This window comes from Lygodium microphyllum, chromosome 29 (assembly GCF_053477565.2).
Source record: "Lygodium microphyllum isolate KBCC chromosome 29, Lygodium_microphyllum_v1.1.10, whole genome shotgun sequence".
NCBI lineage: Eukaryota > Viridiplantae > Streptophyta > Polypodiopsida > Schizaeales > Lygodiaceae > Lygodium > Lygodium microphyllum.
Genome location: NC_141163.1, coordinates 86,455,482 through 86,475,083, shown reverse-complemented (window position 1 = coordinate 86,475,083; position 19,602 = coordinate 86,455,482).

Sequence of the window (19,602 nt, the reverse complement as noted above, 5' to 3'; positions counted from 1 at the left end):
GCAAGCAAGAAAGAGAAGAGAAGGAGAGAATAAGGAGAGTCCACCTTGCTACACATCAAAGAATGAGCTCTTCATTCACTTTGTAACTTTATATACAAAACCGTAAATCCCTTTTGGGCAATCATCCCCTTTTTTACATGACCGGCCATTGTGGCAAGGTTCTTTTCCATTTCCTTCAATGCATCTTCTATTTGCCTTCTTTCTTACCTATGTCCACCTACCTTTTACAATTTGCACAGGAGGGATCCTGTCACTCTTTAACAATGGTTTTAGGGGCGCCTTACATGAAAAAATGCGCTTTTGCATTTGACTTGATTTTACAGGCTACCCTTGCGCTTTTAGCCATTATCCATCCAACCTCTTCCATTGCATTCAATTCCTTCCTATGCTACCTCTTTTAGGTGACCCAACTTGCACTTTTCTACTTTTTTTGTTTTCTTCTTGTGCTGAGGTTAACAACAACCTACATCCTCAATCAAAAACAATCCCACTGGAGTAACTTCTTATCTAGGTTTGACTTTGTCATCATTTATCACCCAGGATGCCAACAATGCCAACAATCAAATGCCTTATTAAGAAGATCCTACTTGGCACCTAAGAAGGGAGAAGAATCTTTTGATCAATAATGAGCAATACTACTCAAGCTAGAGCACCTCTCGCTAGTAGCCATCTCCAGTTGTCACCAAGATGACCCTACCTTGATCTAGTTAATCCATAAAGCCTTCCCGTATGATGGCCAAAAATGTCAAGAGAAAAAATCAAGAGGAAAAAGGAAATTAAGTTTGTGAGTTTCAGGAAACTAATGGATTGTTGTACTATAAGGATCTACTTTACATCCCTCTAGGAAAGCCGAGTCTCCACATGCTCCAACAACACCATGACACCCAGCATTAGGATACTTTGGATTTAATAAGACCTTAGAGCTTATTTCAAGAGATTTCATATATGGAAAGAAGTTAAGGAATATGTAAAATCATGTGATACCTACAATAGGGCCAAGGTACCTCATTACAAACCACACGGCCTATTGCAACCCTTGCCCATTCTAGTCCACAACCTTGGTCTTCTCTGTCCATGGATTTCATAACATATCTTCCCAAATCATACAAATATGAATCTATCCTTGTTGTGGTGGATAGGTTCACAAAAATGGTACATTTCATATCTATGACCAAGACCATCATAGGTGCAGCTACCGCTAGACTCTTCCTCAAATATATTTTCAGATTACATGGACTCCTCGATGACATCATTAGTGATTGGGGTCCCCAATTCATTTCTAGTTTTTGGAAGAGCCTTTGCAACCTCATTGGAGTTTCAAGTTAAGTTATCCATAGCCAATCATCTATAGAGACTGATGGTCAAATAGAATGGGTAAATCAAGTCTTGGAACAATATCTCCACTACACTATTAGCTACCATTAGAATGATTGGTTTGAGCTCTTTTCCTATGTAGAGTTTTCTTATTATAATAGTATCCATGCATCTACAAAGAAAACTCCTTTCTTTGTAAACTATGATTGGAATTCAAGGATGGACATACATCTTTCCAATCAAGTAAAGAACCTTGCTTCTCAAGATAAATCTCAACACCTAGTAGATATACACTAAGAACTCAAGCAATAAATCCAAAAGGCTCTGAATCAGTACAAGCACTATGTGGATCAGGATCATCTCCAACATCTAGCATACAAACTTGCTGATAAAGTATGGTTACTCAGGTATAATTTCAAAACAACAAGGCCCTCCACTAAGCTAGACCACCAAAGATTTGGGAACTTTACTATCGTAGCCCAGATCAACCTAGTTCCTTACCAACTCCACCAACTCCCTAGCACCATGAAGATCCACACAGTCTTCCATGTTTCCTTGCTCAAAGCATACCATAGCTCACCATTGAGGGGAGAGAGATCAAATCCCCCACCACCTATCCAGATTGAAGATCATGAAGAATTTGACGTCGAGCATGTCTTAGACTCGAGGATCTCTCGAGATCAATTGGAATACCTTGTTCACTAAAATGGATATGAATCAATGATTGCACTTGGGAACCTGCAGAATATCTCCAAAGAGCACCTCTGAAAGCTAAATCATTCCACAAGAGGAATCCAACAAAACTTGGACCAAACCACCAAGCCGCTCCTCATGGATTTCATAATTAGAGGAGGAGGTGATGCCACGGACATGCCATAATCAAGTGTATGGATTAATTCTTACTCATGCCATATGAATCCACAACCCATGTGAATGCACCCTTAATAGGACATCCTCAAGCTAACCATGTGAACCTAGCCTTGCCATATCATAATAGAACCTTCTAGAAGATTTGCCATATCATCACCTGCATCATTGATGATATCATCATAGAACCTTCTAGAACATATGCCATGTCATCACCTGCATTATTGATGATGTCATCATGGAACATTCTAGAAGATATTTAGTTTCCCTTCAATACCTATAAAAGGAGGGGCTTGCCATAAAGCTCCTCAGTCTTGGGAGCTCAAGGAGTCAAGGCCTCCAAGTAAGTAACTTCGAGTTCAAGTTCAAGTTCTTGTCTAGTCATGGTATCTAGTCCAATTTTCCATTATATTCCTATTGTCTTGTCACCTTATAATCTCATAGTATGAGATCTTGTCTAGTATTGTCTTGTATTTTGTTCATCCTTGTCAAGGGAGGTCTTGTAAAATTGATATCTTGTATCTATACCTACAGTCCTGGGTTGTGGGATCCTTCATATCCTATCGAATCCTATTGTCTATACCTAGGGTCTCAAGTTGTGGGATTTTTCATATCTTGTTAAGTTATCATTGTACCGCCTTGTGCCCCTATGTGGGATTATCTTGTAATTAGAATTCTTGTAACAAATCTTGCATCTAGTCTAGTCTCTCGAGCACAATCTAGTGCCCCCATAACACAAACACAAATTGTAGGAGAGGGTTGTTGTTAGTTGGAAAGGGAAAGGAATCATGCAAGTTTAAAGCTGAAGCATAAAGAAACATAACTAAAGATTCTTTGATGTGAAAGGCTAACTCTTGGACAAGAAAAGAGGACTTCTGAAGCTTCTTTTGGCTATTTTGAATAGGGAATTACAAGCTATATAGTAGGGCAACTTGCTATCTATAGGGATTTTGTCTTTTTCCATTGGTTAGGAGCATTTATTCAAGGCATCTCACTCTCTACCATAGGGGCTACTTTGTACCTCTATCAAAGACTTAATATTGAGAGGGTTTTGAGAATTTATGATTATTTTATTACTACTATAATACACAATAAAACAGAGCTAAAGTTAAAAAATTAGTCCCATACAAGGTTTCTTCATCTTCAACCGTATCTATCGATTAGTATTGCTTCTGGGTGGTTAAATGAATGCTTTGTACTTGTCAAGACTGTCATTTGGAGAGATTTTGGAGTGCTTTAAGAGAAATTTAGTGCTACTATAATACACAAAAAAACTAGGCTGAAGTATAAAAATAAGGTCCATATAGGGCTTGTTGCATCTTTAGATATGTCTATCAATTGATATTGCTTTTGGGTGATGGGATTGACATTTACCTATCAAAATTCATGCACTCATATTGGGATTTGATGCTTTTTCCTATTGCATAGACCTACGTGCAGCAAGGCTGGGATCTCTTCTTATTTAGGGTAGTTAGGGTTTATATTGGGCAAGTTATTTTGAGTTGATCGATTGTCTCAATATGGATTGGATTGATCTTGCACTATTGTACTTAGAAATAATACAAGGGCTTGGCTTTAGATTCATTTGGGGTGTGATTTTTTTCTCGCTTATCTCATCTTTTTCTCTTTAACCTCTACTCTCCGCACCCTTAATTCTAAAACCCCCATGGTTTTGGCTTTTAACATTTTACTCCCCCCAACAAAACATGACGTAAAAGCCATTGGAAGGGTACAAGATGGAATATACATCAAGATCATGTATAAGTGTTGTTTTAATGGATGCATGCTTCTGCAAAATTAGAGCTTGTAGTGGTTAAGGCTTTATAGATTGTAGAGTAGGGGTTGAAATTATTTAATGGTTAGATTGCGCTAGCATATTTGCATTCGTATGCACTGAAGATGGAATTATATGGGGTGGCCTAGTTTGCATGGAGTCACTATGTAAGAAGTAAAGGCACAGATTATGGAATTATATTTGTAGGATGCTGATTGGACTATGTTTAAGAAGGAATTAAAGGAAGAGTTCTGCATAGAAGATGCCAATATGGTTACTCCAAGAACGTTTCAAGAATTGGTCATGAAGCCGAAGAAAGGACTCATAGCTACTAAATTGCTACAAGAGTTTGAAAGAAAATTTGAGCAATGAGATATTGTAGAGCTGCAAGCTCTTGAGTCCTAGAAAATTGAGATACTTTTGTAGGCTATAGATCCTACTTAAGAGAGCCAAGATGATATGTTGGAAGATGTATCTACTAAAATGTGGCCTAAAATAGAATGGCAGCATCTTAAAGATGTTGTGAATGTGCTTGTCAAGAAGCATAAAAGAAGGGAAAGTTGCATATTGGGGCTTTACCTATTGCTTTTGGCAAGACCATTGAAACTATAGATAAGCCACTTGTATTTAAGGCTATTTCAAAGACTGAACCTACTATTTTGATAGTAAAACAGGATGTTATGGATAAGTTGGTGAAGGGAGGGCATGATCTATAGTTGAAGGTTGCATAGTTGGATAACAAGGGATAGGCAACATCCCCTAAGCATCTACACAAGGGCTTTGCATGTAGATGCATGTGATATGATAGCCCTCAACATGAGATATGTGACTATGATTCATACTGTGATGCATTAGAAATATATGTTATCATTTGGAAGGATAGGAAAATCCATGCACATGAGACATATCTACCTCTTACTTTGAAATTTGGAAAAGGGGGTATGCAAAAATTATTGGAATAAACGGTTACTTGCAATGCTTATACAATAGTGCATGCTACTACCTTTGGTCTAAAAATAGGCTCTTATTTCATATTAAACCCCATCGTGAAGTGCTTTCAAGCACTTTTTTTGAGAAATCTTATGTCTAGAAATATTCAAAGACTTACAAAAGTAGTCATTGTAACTTGAAACAAGGAATGTTGGTAGTCAAGCAATTGTCATGTGTGTTTTGCCACCTATACCTCCTAGAATGGTCCAAATCACTACTCCCCTCTTGCATAGCAAATGCTAATATCTGATTGAAAAACGCTTAAAAGACCCACTAGTTGGAAGAATTTCCAAATTTATATTGGTATATCCCTCATATATGGGAAGCTTTCAAGCTTCTCTAAATTTCTAGGAGCACATAACAATGTAGAGGTCACAATTTCATAAATATAAAATACAAATAAGTACTTCAATATAATAGTCCTAATTACTAGAATACTTGTAGTGCTCTTAGACCAATTTGAAAACTTAAAAGTTATTGGACTAGTTTGCATCAATGCCCCACTTCTCAAAGGGCAAGGTCACTAGAATGGGATTTAGCCGCCTCTTACAATTTTCCCCATGTCTCTGATAGATATGGAAACACTTAACATATGCAAAAGCATCTTGGAAAATCGTCACTAATAACCAAAACGTAAATATTTTTGGATAGTAAGCTGACTTAATCTCCTTTTAGGAGTTTGATTATGAGATTCAAAGTAAGCCACCAAAATTGTAGGGAATTATTGAATGTTTAGTAGACTTTTATGACTCTAAGGAAGAGTGGGTTGATATTAGTGACTGTGAGAATCTATCCAAGATTGATGTAGCCTCAATCTCATTGTGGTATGCATCCATTATGCATTATCTATCCACATGAAACCCAATGGAAACTCTTTCTAAATTTAAGAATAGAAAGATTAGCAATAAGCACTTCACTTTTCCATTGTAACTGGTGTCTTGTACAAAAGGGGAGTGGATGAGGTGTATCATCATTGCATGGTGCCTAATGGGATACCATTCATTTTAGAGGAATGCCATGATTCAACATGTGGGGGTAATTTTGCTACAGGGAGAAGCATCCATGACATGATTGGTTGGAACTCACGAATGGACTCTTATGCAATGTATGTGTACTTGGCTAAGGTGCACAATATAGATGTGATTGTAGAAGATAAGAGAAAGAGATATGAAGACACTACAAGGACACCAAAGAGGGTGACACGAAGATTTTTTGAGCAACCAAAGACTACAATCTAGCCTAATCCTTAGCATGTAATGGGGGATGTCACACAAGAAAGAAAACAGAATGGGAAATACGCTGGAAAGAAAAAGGGTAAGCAACCAAGCTAGAAGCTGCAATCTGATATAGAGATTGTAATGGATCTGAAGAAAGTGGTTAAAGAGCATATTCTTAACAACATGGTGGAATTCATTCTTGGGGAGGCTCTTGTATTGCTAAGCGTGAATTTCACAATGAAATCATTGACATTATCAAGAGGGAAATACCGTTACTTGGCAATCTGATTAATGCTTTGATGTAGTTAGAAGAGAAGCCCATTTGCAAGGCATACATGATGATTATGAGTAAAATGTATGTGTAGTTTTGGAGAGAGTGCTACAAATTAGTGGGTTGAGGGTAAAAATAATAAAATAGTGACTAAAAATTTAGTTATTTGAAGCAACACTCATATGGGAGTTAGGTAAATGCATCATATTGATGATGTAACATGTCCACCTGTTTTCTTGTAGGACACGTCAGCAGCCCATCGGGAAGAGAGTCTAGAAAGCGCTGCCCAACACTCCCACGAAATGTCACGGGGTTTGCGATCTAGGTCTTCCCGAGTCTGCCACAAAGCGAAAGCATTTCGGCCGTTCCCACTTAGGACCGACCTGAATCAGGGCTTTCCTAGTGGTCAAATTCCTAGAACGGTAGCTAGTGTTGAACCCCAGGCGAACTACTTTATGCAAAAACGTTAGGGTCGAAGCGGATTCATGCTGAACTTCATTCAGGGAGAATGGGAAATGAGAGGAATGCAAAGCTCGACCTCTCTACCTGTAAGGCATAGTCCCATTCCGTTCCCCTAAAACAGCATAAATCGGGACTCTAATACTCTAGATTCTAGGTCATCGTTCCTTGCTGTCAATTTCCTTTGAGAAAAGTTTCCGGCCAACCGGGACCACCCTTCCATAGGACAGACCCATGGTCACATCCATCGCACTTTCCTTGGGGTGCTTTAGTTATCTAATTACCTATCACATTTAGTTTGACAAGTAAAAATAGCTTTCTTAATTAGCCAATTAATCACCGGTTCCTTCACATAACTTAAGCACCGACATAGAAAAACAATGTCAAACAAGTTCCTTTTCAACAATTGATCTTATTTATCAGTCTTTGGAATACAACATAATAATCTAGCCCAAAGGCTATTCCATAATCCGCCCGAAGGCTAATCCATAATCCGCCCAAAGGCATTCCAGCAATCCTCCGAGATTACTAATCCAAGTTTCCACCCGTAGACTAGTATGCGGGCCTTGAGATCCAATCCTGAGTCACGTCGGCCTCTTGTGCAGGACCCAAAGGCACCCTGGCACCCAAGCGTCCTCCTGCTCCAACTACCACCCATGGAGAGATCTCTCACGGCAGGTTCGGTCCACATACCTGGCACGGCTAACAACCCCCTTGGAATAGGGTTAGGTAGATAGTCGGGGGTAATTGATACTGTCACTCCCTCCAGGCCTTCAACCTGGAGCATTAGTTATTTTCTAGCATTAGATTCCTTGAGCAAAGAAGTACAAACAGTGCTCCTAACTGTACAAACACAATCAATCCAGTGGTCGTTTGTTTGGCCAACTACTAAGGTGTGGATCCTTCTCTCCGAATGAATGCATCCAGCATTCGATCTGGGATCAATTGTGACTTGGCAAGATTCCCAAGGGTTTTGTTGTTTGTTTACCCTTTTATTCTTGAGTTAGGGTTTATACCCTGTTAACCCAAATTAACAAATACCTTAGGTTTTTTAAACTTAAGATAGTAAATCTTGGACATCTTCGCTGTCCTGACTTGATTAGTCAATTGCTTGCTAGGCAATTCATAATTTTCCTAACTTGGCAACTCATCCTCATGCAAATTAAACTTGTGCTTAGAACCTGCCAACCTCATTCTAAGGAGTGGCAATACTATTTGGTGATTTAGTCACAAAATCATGCGATGTTGCAACTTGTTGCACGAGACAAGTGTTGCATCTAACTTGTGGGATCATTTCTCCCATCAAACGACGTTTCTTGGTCAAGAAATACATTTTGTCAAGATGTAGGGTTTGGGATGTCCTCTTGACCCAACCCAACCTTAACCCTGCTAGGCTAATAACGCTTAGCCCTAGGGTTTCCAATTTCCCTGTGGAAGTCTAGTATTAGGCCAATTTACCCTAGGGTAAAAACCCTAGATCTTTATTGCATGGGTGTCTAACTAACCCTAACATCCTGTGTATGTGGGTAGGACCTTTGAGATTGGAAATATTAAGTCAGTTTTTCGAGTGCGATACTAAGCAGAATTTTATTGCGACTTAACTCTACCTAGCGCATTGAGGTAATCATTGTTTGAGTTACACCATTGCAAGCGAATTACCTAATCGAACTAATTATCTTGCGACAAGAAGTGATCTTTCCTTAAAGATGCTAATATTTTTCCTAAAAGGTGTAGATAATAGCAAGACATATCATTCCATGCAAATATACGATTCATAGACTTTTCCTTCTATGCAACTATAAAATGTACAATGACCATTTCTTTTCCTTGTCTAAACTATAAAGATTGACAATTTAGGGCTAACTCGTATAAAAATCTACGTTGAAATTCATCAAGAACTATGCTCATAACCCTTCGCTTAATGCATTGAATTCAAGCTTTAATATGAAATGCATTCTTTTCTAAATACAAACTTTGATAAAAGAAGTTCATGCATGAGCGAATGTCATAGGGCTATTATTGACTTAATCCATCCTACAGCATTTAACCCAACGTAGGATGGAATTAACATCTCATGCAATATGCATGGTACATAAATCCCTTTCATGCAATGCAACTACTTGGACAATATCAATGGACATCAATGATTATCTCACACGAATCACAACTCGGAGATTATTATCTAAATGCATTATGCGCTGTTTCTTTTTGCGAGGAAACCAAGGATGCATTTAGACAAATCCTCCTTTTAACCTATATAATATGCGTTTGGGATTGCAACTTGGAAGTGCAAGCATTTTTTTCAAAGGCACGACATGCACTAACTTCGTAAATGAATGGATAATTGCAGTTAAAACTTCCAAATGTATTAACTCGGCTACGTGAATTAAAGACATGCTTAAATGCATTCTTTTCATGCGAAATCAATTTCTAAGAACCTGGGCATTGAGGTTCGGGGTGTTATCCACACGCAAACTCGGAGTAGAAGCTCCTGCATGTATGCCTCGCATCTTTTGTTTGGGGGCCATTTGATGCAGTAATTTCGTTCCAGCAACTCTCTTGAGAGTCACTCTGCGTATCGAATCTACTTCTGTCTGTTATCTCCTCCTTCACGCAGGACACGGCCTTACAGTCGCAGTCTTTAAAACATGCGAGAACACACGGGGAAACCAGACTTATGGAAGCCTAATTTTAGAAGCTTCTATGCTTGTTGATCAGAACAGAATGACGTGGGGGGGAGGGGGGGGGGGGGGGGGGGGGGGATGATTGGAAAGGGACGAAGATGACGACGAAGAAGACGACGAAGATGTTGGTGGTGAGGATAGAGGTGGCGTGGTGCAGCATGGCAGGTGGCAAGAGCCCGTGATGTGGGGATGATGGCGGCAGCATGACGTAGGGCGGCAGCTCCTCCACCCAAGCTTAAGGGTGAGGTTATATAGGCCTTTAAGAGGGGGGGATCCACACACATGGAGGGAGGCATGATCCCCTCCCCAACTCCTCTCTACTCCACTTAGCTCCAGCCCTTCCCACACTCCCTCTCCCCACCATGCATCGGTTGAGGGAGGGGGTTATTATTAAAAAAATTGCCACCATTTTAACCATTATCCTTTTTTTCCCCCCTTGAGGAGATGTTCTCGTGCGGCCTACGGGTTTCAAGCCTCGTCTCTTGTGCTCCTTGCGGCTAGAGTTTATTGACGCACACACGGGGTAAGCACTTAACCACCAACATTTACTGATGCGAAAGATTGTTTTAGTTTTCTTTTTTTGCGGATTACGGTCTTCAATATTTCGAGGCAGAAATATTACATTCTCTCCCCCTTAGAGTTGTTACACAAGTGAATTAGGTTCCAAGATGGAAGCTTGGATTCATAAACAGGATCTTGTGTAGGACTGACAGAGTCAAGACACTTAACTAAAAGTACAAAGCATCATGACATTGTATTACAGTTCTTCCTAGAGCTTGCATCATTTGTCTATTTCTAAACAAGGACAAAAATTGCATTGGGGTCAAAACCACACCAATGCTATGAAGAAATTGAAGAGATTGTCGAAGTCACCACCAACCTTGAGGACGAATGACTACTCAAAAGGGAAGCCTATAATCATTACAATGGATACAAGCTTGATTAGTAGTATTGGGTGGGAAATTGGGTATTATTGAATGAAAGGAAAATGGAGATATCCACAAGTGAAGAGAGAGCTTTGAGGTGTTGTAAAACCCTATTGCAGGAAAGCAAATCAATATATTCAAAAGACATGAGATTGATAAATATGAAGTACAAGAGCTAGAGACACATAATACTACTTGTGACACTGTTGAAGAGGAGGATGAGGATAATATTAAGGTGGGAGATAAGGACTTTGAACTTGTGGAAGACTGAGAGTATGGCACATGCTAGAATATGTGCACATTTGAAGGGGGTGGATGACATGTGACTTTATATCTATGTATGAAATTGTAAGAGAAGCTGTACCTTTTTTATTTTAGTGGTATGTGTGTGAATCAATGAAAGATAGGTTTTACAAGATAAAGAGCTACTACAATTATTTGTTTGCATGGCTATTGACAAGTATGAAGCTTGGAAGCAAAAAGATTAAGAGGAAAGTTTAGTAGATCACTAACTAGGAGTTTAGTAGCATGTGACCTTGTGTAGGAGACATGGAGGGGAACTTATGGGACTTGGAAAATGTGGAACAAGTGGGGGAAAGAGGGGAGTTTGGGGCAACATTTCCATGCTGAAAAATAGACACAAATGTAGAAGAGAGATGCTATTAGTTGGAAAGGGGAAGGAATCAAAAGCTCATGTAAGTTTGAAGCTGAATCATGAAGAAACAAGGGTGAAGCTTTTCCGATGTGAAAGGGTGAAATTTTCCCGAGTAAAGAGGAGTTTTGAAGCCTCTTTTGGCTATCTTGAATAGGTAATTACAAGGTATATAGTAGGATAGCTTGCTATGCACAAGGATTTTTTCTTCTTCCATTGGCTATAGGAGCATCTATTTAAGGCATCTCACTCTCTACCATAGGGGCCACTTTGTTATGTGCTATACACAATGCAATTATCAATGACACACATTGTGCTCAAATATTTTAAGATAAAAAAAATGAGCCACGTGAGGTGCAAAACTAATCCTTTAATGATTTCCAAGCTACTCGTAACTGCGGTGTTGCTAGAGACTAGCACTAACTTTCCTCGTGCTACTAGTCTCTCTTGAATTTAAATAGTGATCGGCTTGTATGCTATGCATAATCAAATAAATTAGAATTCAAAACATTTTCGGTGATGACCACTCACTTTCACAATCTCTCTTCCCTCTTACCGTTTAGGTTTTGCATTCGTTGGATAGGTGTAACGTTCATTTTTATGTAGTTTTTTCATGTAAAAATAGTTAAAAACATACTCTAACATAGAAAAAAGGCTTGATTGAGGCTTAATCCTCATGGTCTAGCCTTGTTATACCTTCACAAACATAAGAATTTTTTTTTTTCTAAATTTTTAGGTGTAAAAACTAAAAATTATCCTTTTTTTTCATCTATTTGTTTATAAAAATGTGATATTTTCTGATTTATATTTCTTGACTAATCATATTGACTAAATGCTCTTTTCTATTAGTCTTTTATCCCAAATAAATTCCATTCCCCAACCCGGAATGGAAGAAATCCTCATTTTCATTCATTCAAGAAGCATTTAGGTTTTAAATTATTAATTACGACCATGTATGACTATGGGTTCTGCATTTTATCATGTACAACCCTCAAACATACTTCAAATGTGATTCATACAAAAAAAAATTCCATGCACACATCATTAAAGCCATCAAACATCCAACAATGAGATTTTCTTTGTAAAAATTCACTACAAGGATATGAGACTATAGCAACAGGTGTTAGCGACGATAAATTGCGGCATCGCTATTTGCATCACAAATGCGGTGTTAATAGCGATGCAAATAGCGACGGTACCCAGAGCAAAAAAGCGTAGGCCGAAACCCAAGCGTGTCATTTTTCACGCATTCACGAAAGAGAGAGCAAGAGGAAGAGTAACCATCTTGCTGAGAGGGAGAGAAAGAGAGAAAGAAGGCTTCTCACCGCCACCACCGCCATTCACGAAGAAGAGGAGGAGGTGTATGGAGGGCAAAGAGGAGCAGCCGTCGTGAAGAGGAGCCATCAAACCCTTCTTTGAGTCTTTACGATAAGTGCATTGTCCATTCTTGCTTTGGTTTTGTGTTTTCTCTCTCTCTTTTACTTGTTTTTGGTATAATTCGTGTATATTGAGAGAGGGAGAGGAAATGAGAGAGAAAGAGAGGGAGAGGGAGAGGGAGGGAGAGGAAATGAGAGAGGGAGAGGGAGAGGGAGGAAATGGGAGAGGGAGGGAGAGGAAATGAGAGAGGGAGAGGGAGAGGGAAAGAATATGAGAGAGAGAGAGGGAGTTTTGTCTCTTTCTTTTACTTGTTTTTTGTATAATCCGTGTGTATTGAGAGAGGGAGAGGGAATGAGAGAGAAAGAAAGGGAGAGGGAGAGGGAGCAAGAGGAAATGTGAGAGGGAGAGGGAGAGGGAGAGGGAGAGAAAATGAGAGAGGGAGTGGGAGTTTTCTCTCTCTCTTTTACTTGTTTTTGGTATAATTCGTGTGTATTGAGAGAGGGAGAGGAAATGAGAGAGAAAGAGATGGAGAGGGAGAGGGAGAGAAAATGAGAGAGGAAGAGGGAGTTTTCTCTCTCTCTTACTTGTTTTTGGTATAATTCGTGTGTATTGAGAGAGGGAGAGGAAATGAGAGAGAAAGAGAGGGAGAGGGAGAGGGAGGGAGAGGAAATGAGAGAGGGAGGAAATGGGAAAGGAAGAGAGAGGGAGAGAGAGAGAGAGAGAGAGAGAGAGAGAGAGAGAGAGAGAGAGAGAAAGAGAGGGGGAGGGAGAGGAAACGAGAGAGGGAGAGGGAGAGGGAGAGGGAGGGAGACATTAAACATAATAGGGAAATGAGAGAGGGAGAAGGAGAGGGAGAGGGAAACATTGAAAGAGAGAAAGAGAGGGAGAGGGAGAGGGAGGGAGAGAGAAAGAGAGGGGGAGGAAGAGGAGAAGAGAGAAAAAACATTAAACATAATAGGGAAAGAGAGAAAGAGAGGGAGAGGGTGAGGAAGGGAGAAGAAATGAAAGAGAGAGAGGAGAGAGAAAAAAATGAGAGAATGAGAGAAGAGAGAAAAAGAGAGAAACAATGTTAAACATAATAGGGAAAGAGAGAAAGAGAGGGTGAGGGTGAGGGTGAGGGAGGGAGAGGAAATGAGAGAGGGAGAGGAGAGAGAAAAAAATGAGAGAGGGAGAGGAGAGAGAAAAAGAGAGAAAAATCATTAAACCTAATAGGGAAAGAGAGAAAGAGATGGTGAGGGTGAGGGAGGGAGAGGAAATGAGAGAGGGAGAGAAAGAGAGAAAAGGAAATAAGACCTTACAATAAGTTCATCCTAGGCTCATAGGGGTTAGGCCGATCCTCAACAAACCTAAGGGATATATGGCTAGAGAACCCTAGCACACTTGCGCCTCCTAGCATAATGTTCTTCCTACAAAGAGACCTCTCATACATGGGGCTTGCCCTAGCCTCCACCACGCTCAAACTATCCCCTTGGTGAAGGGAGCTAGCCACCCTTAGGGGAGGTTTGTGTAACCAAATATCTACCTATGCGGGCACAAGAACTTTTGTAGAAGTATACAACAAAGGCAATCAGCCTATCAGTTAGAAAAACATTCATTTTTTATAACTTAAATCTAAAAATAACTTTGGATATTCTATAAAAATCAATCTCTTCTTAAAAAAACAAATACAAAAAGCTAAAATAGCATCATTCATATGCTTTGCAAAAACTAAAATAGCATCACCACAAGATCTCTTAGGAAACTCATCTTCAACGATCAATTTTAATTTAAAAATATAATATAAAATCACTTGCAAGGAAGGAGACTCCTTTATCATTAACCCTCTTTCATCCTTAGAATAGTCTTAGAAACAAATTTCTGCTCTAACAAGCATATATTTGAGCATAATAACTATTTTAAGATTTCTTCAATGAGTAGTAGTAGTATATATGCAACCATCAAGCTAGAGATCATGCTTTGGTATCTGTGGAGATCCCAATCTCATGCCCTCATAGAGATTGTAGTGTGCAATAGTGTGGAGAGAAGGTGGGTGAGTTGTAAATGGTAAAGGGGAATTCTATGATGATGGAGAGAAGATGAGGTGAATCGCCAATTCTATTCTTAGTGAGTGCAACCTACCCATAGTATGGCATCCATGACTGATTGAAATCAGTAAGCCTTTGAAATCCTACCTCGAGTATTATAACTATTGTTTTGTGGTGGATTTTCTTGCCATAATTCAATGTCAATTTGTGCTTGTGTTCTCCATGGTGTGTTGGCTATGGGTGTCAAATGCTCTAGTTGGATCTCTCTCTCTTTCTCCTCTCTCTTCTCTCAACCCTTCTCTCTCCCTCAATCTTCCCTCTTTCTCTCTTCCTATACTCTCCCTAAATCCTTCTCTATCTCCTTATCTTTTTTCTATCTCTATCTCTCTTTCTATTTCTACCTCTCTCACTTCTCTCCTCTTCTTCTCTAACTTTACTCTCTCCCTAACTCTTGTCTCTCTCTTCATCTCTATATAAGAAGTCGTAGTCATAGTCGTGGTCGTGGTGGTCGTGGTCATGGTCGTGGTCATGGTAATTGTCGTAGTCGTGGTCGCGGTCATCGTAGTCATAGTCATAGTCGTGGTCGTAGTCATGGTCGTGGTCATGGTCGTGGTTGTGGTCGTGGTCGTGGTCGTGGTCGTGGTCGTAGTCGTAGTCGTAGTCGTAGTCGTAGTCGTAGTCGTAGTCGTAGTCGTAGTCGTAGTCGTAGTCGTAGTCGTAGTCGTAGTTGTGGTCGTGGTCATCGTGGTCATGGTTGTGGTCGTGGTCGTGGTCGTGGTCGTGGCCATGGCCGTGGTCGTGGTCATAGTCGTGGTCGTGGTTGTGGTCGTGGTCCTAGTCCTGGTCCTGGTCTTTATCGTAGTCGTAGCCATGATCGTTAAAGAAAATGAGAGAGGGGGAGGAAGATAAAAAAGAAAAAGGAACGAGAGAGAGGGAGAGGAAATACATACATCATAATAAAGAAAGAGAAAGAGAGAGAGAGAGATGGAAGGAGAGGAGAAAATTTTAATAAAGAAAAAAAGAATGATAACAAAAACAAATTGTTTGTCGTAACGTAGACAAAATGGAAAATGATGAAGGTCTTGTTGTTCAAGATCGTGAGGCGTATCTTAATTAGCGTGTCGTCCCATGTCCTTGCTCTCAATGCAAGCTGGCAATTAGACGAAAATGTCGATTATCTATAGAACATGTACGATGCTTCGGCGAGTTTCAATCTGAGATCATTGATCAAGCGATTGTAGATTTTCAGCAAACGATAAGAAAAGTTAATATCAATCATGGATTGTACTTGCAAGCTAATTGAATACCATATATAATAAGATTGGGTGTGGATGGCAAATTTTCTATCCAGGGAGGTGACGTCTCGTCCCAAGGAGGAGTGTACCCTTTGCGGCCAATTAGAAGAGTTCGTGGGCGTGCGATGGATGGAGTGCATGAAACAATCCATCACTTGCAAGGCACTACCCAATCTATACCGTCAATGCCAGAGGAGGTAGGCAGCCTTCCAGACCTACCTATAATCTTGGAGCCTGAGATGGAGGCAATGATTGATGCATTGATTCCCATGGATGTCGAGACTTCTGATTAGCTTAGAGAGGAAGCATCCATACCATTATATGATAGTGCCGAGTATCTTGCTTGAAGACACTCCTTGCACTCCTAAGTGTGTAAGCAAAATACAGGTGGAGCGATGCGAGTGTGACCGAGTTGTTCAGGTACTTTGTACGTACGCTTCATTGATTTCTTTTTGGCACTATTATTAAAAACATTTGTGCTTTTTCAAGGTGTTTTATGATTTTTTCAGGTTATTGAAATATCATATATTACCACCTACAAATACCATGCCTGAGTCTCGTGATGATGCACGACATGTTTTACAAAAGCTTGGCATGGACTACAACAGCATCCATGCTTGTATCAACGATTGCATATTGTTTCGAGGAGAATAAGAGACTATGGAGACATGTCCAAAGTGTGGTGCTCACAAGTATCGACAGGACTTGCAAGGGCAAACCATCCCTCAAAAAGTTCTCAGATACTTTTTGCTTATTCCCCCTATAAACCACATCTTTCATACATCCGGCATGGCGAGCTTGACAACGTGGAATGCGCAGAATAGGTCCACAGATGGAGTTCAAAGAATATCAGTGGATTCACGCGCATGGAGCCACATTGACTCTACCTTCACAGGCTTTGCTGCCCGAGAGCCAAGGAATCTTCGGCTCGGTCTTGCAATGGATGGCGTGAACACATTCGGTCTGCGCTCAACTTCTTACAGTGTGTGGCCTATAGTCCTTGTCAACTACAATATCCCTCCATGGATTTCTACGAAGAAAGGACATCTCATCCTTAGCTTACTCGTCTCCAGCCACTACGAAGTCAAAAATATGGACGTGTATCTTCGTCCATTAGTCGATGAGCTTAAGATTTTGTGGGAGGAGGGGGTCACTATGCAAGATATGAGCAAGCGCGATGGTCGACGGTCCACCAATATTCGAGCCATTCTCATGTGGAAGATGCATGACTTTTCAAGATTCAGAGAGTGCTCAGGTAAATAGGCTTCCGTTCTCGTTGGTAATATCTATATTTTATCTCGTTCAAGTTTGTATTCACTAGATAGAGATGTTTGAACAGGTCTGGTTACCTCACGTTATCATGCATGTCCATTGTGCGGGCCACACTTAGACTCCCAAAGGTCACGAACCATGAAGAAGATGGTATATTAAGGACACGCCGCCTTCTTGCCAGAGGGTCATGAACTCAGGGAAGGTTTTCTTGGACAACCTCCAACATGTATGAATACCACAAGCTGGTACGAGCTAAAAATGGTCCACGCGGAGTCATATCCAAACGGAATGCAGCGGTTCTTAGTTTTCTACGAGTTGCCATATTGGACCCATTTACAGATCAACCAATTGTTGGATCCCATACATATTTTCAAGAATGTGGGCAGCTTGCTATGGGACCACATCACAGGAAAGAGAGACACTATAGGGGCACGAATGGATTTGAAGGAGGTAGGCAAGATGGAGGTGCTTTGGCCACAGTCGAGTGCTGATGGTCACATGCAGCTACCTTACGCTCATTGGGTTTTGTCCACTAAAGAAGAGCACATTTTGAAGCAAGTAGTCAATTCTATCCGCACTCCGATGGGTATGATGCATTCTCTCAGGTCTATATTTTCTAAAGACGACCAATTATCAAGGCTAAAATTCCATGACTGGCATAATATATGTCATGTTTGTACTACGAATGGATTGTAATTGGCGTGCGCATTTTGCTATTTGGAGTGTAGCCATTATTCATGATACTTTCTCATTTGTGGCAGTTTGTACTACCGATCGCGATCGCAGGATGCCTTACTCCAGAAATACGTGGGGCCATTTACAGGTTGTCGACTTTGGTGCAATGGATCTCACAGAAGGAGATTAAGATGTCCTCTATTGAATCCGCGAGGCGGGGAGCAGTGGAGACGGTTTGTCTCTTTGAGAAATACCTGTCTACCAGTATGCTCACAATACAAATCCACTTTCTTGTGCATCTTGTAGATGAAGTGGAGATTGTTGGACCTATCCATACGCGATGGATGTTCTTCTTGGAGTGCTTCATGAAAAACCTAAAAGGCTTTGTGCGACAACGAGCTCGGCTAGAAGGTAGCATGGCTGAAGGTTGGTTGATATCTAAGACACTAGTGCATATTTCATAATGGCTACCAATGGTGGATCCAGACAAAAAAATGCTATGGTCGTTGAAGGACGATGATAGACTGATCGGAGATGTGGTGGTTGGAAATGGGGTAGAAAAAAGAATGGATGCTACAATGGAGGAGAAGGTGAATCGCTTTTGTATGTTGCACCATGCCTCTATGGAGACGTGGCTCGCCAAGTACCAAATCGCTAGGCAAGATTGAGAGGAAGCGCGATCTGAATTTCAACGTAGTACACGCCATCGACCGATTCAATATCCCAAGGGCATGGAGGAGATGCCACAGTTCATGTCAACGCGATGGTTGCATGGAGCTTTGACCGCAGCGTCTCGCGAAGGGGCGGAGGTCTCAATGGAGTGGGAATTCTCGAGGGGATGTAGTCCAAAGTTGATGACGTGTTTAGGATTTGTCGTATCTATATTTTATATGCGACAACTAATTTGAGTGTTTCAATGTACAATGCAAAATATATAGTGCACCGTGGTCACACGAACAACATTTTCGTGTGGAGCGTATTGACAAAATGCACTCCACAATGGACTTGGTATCATGGCAAGGTTCGAGCAAGAGAGCCGACGACGAGCAACGGATCCAAACATGGTTATAGATGAGATGGAGTATTTTGAAAACTTGCAAAGTATTGTTATGGTGGATTATCGTAGCTTCTCTATGATACTATTTGATGTGCAGTGGTTCAAAGTGGTACTTAAAGGAGCTGGAGCAATAGTTTGACGAGATCCATCTGGATTTCTCGAAATAGATTCCAAAAAAAATGGACGGATTTGCGTGACACCTTTGTGTTGCCGGCCCATTGTGAATAGGTGCATGAACTCATTTTTTTGTTAATTGTATTACAACATGGTACATATCACAATAGTTTAATCTCTCTTGTACATGTCTGTGAACAAGTAATCTTCTATCCAAACCCCCCACAACCTCGATGGTGGTATGTTATACCTTCAGCTCCCCGAAGTGCGAGAGTATATGATCAAAGCGATGTTTTGAGCTTAGATGAGGACAATAAGCAAATAGAGGGGTCGATATTGCAAGGGGTGGAGGCCACCAAAAGCTTGGAGCATGTAGAGGAGCCAGCATCGACTAAGAATGATGGAAATACAAGAGTCCAAGAATTCTTTGAGAACGAGGTAGACTCATCCTTTTGTGGTGACATGTCTATCGACCTTCCAGTGTATGAGGAGTTGTGTCAGGAGATTGACATGGGACCATAGGATACTTCATAATTGGAGCATCCACTTACTCAATTCATTGACTAATCGCTTATAAGGGTACATAAGATATGCATTTTAAGTGAGATCATTTTTTTAGGATTTATATTACCGT